The sequence below is a fragment of the Schistocerca americana genome, unplaced genomic scaffold (assembly GCF_021461395.2).
Source record: "Schistocerca americana isolate TAMUIC-IGC-003095 unplaced genomic scaffold, iqSchAmer2.1 HiC_scaffold_137, whole genome shotgun sequence".
NCBI lineage: Eukaryota > Metazoa > Arthropoda > Insecta > Orthoptera > Acrididae > Schistocerca > Schistocerca americana.
In genome coordinates this window covers 492,501-495,000 of record NW_025725449.1, presented here as the reverse complement: position 1 = coordinate 495,000, position 2,500 = coordinate 492,501, and the positions used below count along the sequence as shown (strand labels likewise).

General features: G+C 60.8%; 1 pseudogene; it reads left to right on the top strand.

Annotated features, from left to right (window-relative positions):
- Positions 1-2,500, top strand: part of LOC124566145 — a 7,980-nt pseudogene that overhangs the window by 1,283 nt on the left and 4,197 nt on the right.

The window sequence follows — 2,500 nt, the reverse complement described above, 5'->3', positions numbered from 1 at the left end:
GTTTCCCTCAGGATAGCTGGTGCTCGTACGAGTCTCATCCGGTAAAGCGAATGATTAGAGGCCTTGGGGCCGAAACGACCTCAACCTATTCTCAAACTTTAAATGGGTGAGATCTCCGGCTTGCTTGATATGCTGAAGCCGCGAGCAAACGACTCGGATCGGAGTGCCAAGTGGGCCACTTTTGGTAAGCAGAACTGGCGCTGTGGGATGAACCAAACGCCGAGTTAAGGCGCCCGAATCGACGCTCATGGGAAACCATGAAAGGCGTTGGTTGCTTAAGACAGCAGGACGGTGGCCATGGAAGTCGGAATCCGCTAAGGAGTGTGTAACAACTCACCTGCCGAAGCAACTAGCCCTGAAAATGGATGGCGCTGAAGCGTCGTGCCTATACTCGGCCGTCAGTCTGGCAGTCATGGCCGGTCCTTGCGGCCGGCCGCGAAGCCCTGACGAGTAGGAGGGTCGCGGCGGTGGGCGCAGAAGGGTCTGGGCGTGAGCCTGCCTGGAGCCGCCGTCGGTGCAGATCTTGGTGGTAGTAGCAAATACTCCAGCGAGGCCCTGGAGGGCTGACGCGGAGAAGGGTTTCGTGTGAACAGCCGTTGCACACGAGTCAGTCGATCCTAAGCCCTAGGAGAAATCCGATGTTGATGGGGGCCGTCATAGCATGATGCACTTTGTGCTGGCCCCCGTTGGGCGAAAGGGAATCCGGTTCCTATTCCGGAACCCGGCAGCGGAACCGATACAAGTCGGGCCCCTCTTTTAGAGATGCTCGTCGGGGTAACCCAAAAGGACCCGGAGACGCCGTCGGGAGATCGGGGAAGAGTTTTCTTTTCTGCATGAGCGTTCGAGTTCCCTGGAATCCTCTAGCAGGGAGATAGGGTTTGGAACGCGAAGAGCACCGCAGTTGCGGCGGTGTCCCGATCTTCCCCTCGGACCTTGAAAATCCGGGAGAGGGCCACGTGGAGGTGTCGCGCCGGTTCGTACCCATATCCGCAGCAGGTCTCCAAGGTGAAGAGCCTCTAGTCGATAGAATAATGTAGGTAAGGGAAGTCGGCAAATTGGATCCGTAACTTCGGGATAAGGATTGGCTCTGAGGATCGGGGCGTGTCGGGCTTGGTCGGGAAGTGGGTCAGCGCTAACGTGCCGGGCCTGGGCGAGGTGAGTGCCGTAGGGGTGCCGGTAAGTGCGGGCGTTTAGCGCGGGCGTGGTCTGCTCTCGCCGTTGGTTGGCCTCGTGCTGGCCGGCGGTGCAGGATGCGCGCGCCTGCGCGGCGTTCGCGCCCCGGTGCTTCAACCTGCGTGCAGGATCCGAGCTCGGTCCCGTGCCTTGGCCTCCCACGGATCTTCCTTGCTGCGAGGCCGCGTCCGCCTTAGCGTGCTCCTCCGGGGGCGCGCGGGTGCGCGGATTCTCTTCGGCCGCCATTCAACGATCAACTCAGAACTGGCACGGACTGGGGGAATCCGACTGTCTAATTAAAACAAAGCATTGCGATGGCCCTAGCGGGTGTTGACGCAATGTGATTTCTGCCCAGTGCTCTGAATGTCAACGTGAAGAAATTCAAGCAAGCGCGGGTAAACGGCGGGAGTAACTATTCGCCGGGAGTAACTATGACTCTCTTAAGGTGGCCAAGTGGCGGCGGTGTGGCTGCATCCGGACTTGGCTTTTCGAAGTGCGGTCTTGATGTAGTCGTGCTGCTGCTGCGAGGTGCCTTCCTTGGGTTATAGTTACAGGGAGAGTGATGCGCAATACATGGGCCTAGCCCTCTTAGCCTCTCCTCTCCTGCGGTCTTCTCCCCTTCTCGTGGGCCCGCTGACTTTAGCAGAGTGGAAGACCGCACCAGGGGCTTGGGGGGGTTACCAGCCCCCCCTCGCACTATCCCTTTTTTTAGTTAGGGGCAGTAACCAGAGAAAAAGTGGTGGCCCTTCCGCTGAAGGTGCCACCCCAACTCCCCCAGCACCTAGCCGGCCAACCGGCCGTGCCGAAAATCTTGTAACTTTTGCAGCTGTTTACGCCTGTAGTGAGTGCCACCGCAGCTTCACCACCAAAAACGGTCTCGGGGTCCATCGCCGCCGCCAACACCTTGCGGCCGCCAACGCGGAGATCGTCACGGAGAGGCATCGCGCGAGGTGGACGGAGGAAGAAGTCCTGTCGCTCGCCAAGGCAGAGGCCGAACTGTTCCTCGAGAGGGACGCCCGGTTCTTCTTTGTAAATCAAGAGCTCATCAGGATGTTCCCCGACCGAACGCTTGAGGCAATCAAGTGCCGACGGCGGCAAGCTGCCCACAAGCAGCTTGTTCGCCAATTCATGGAGGCGCTTGAGATCGGTCGGGGGGAAGAGCCGGCGTCCCGCCGGGGAGCGGCGAGCCCGCTGCCTGACGCGGGCGAGGCCGCTGCGCCGCCCGTCGACGCAGCCGAGGACTTCGCGGCCGACACCACCGGGCCGCCGCCGGAGGGGCCGACTGACGCCGCCATCTGGGAGCATCTGGCGGGGCTACCCGCTTCCG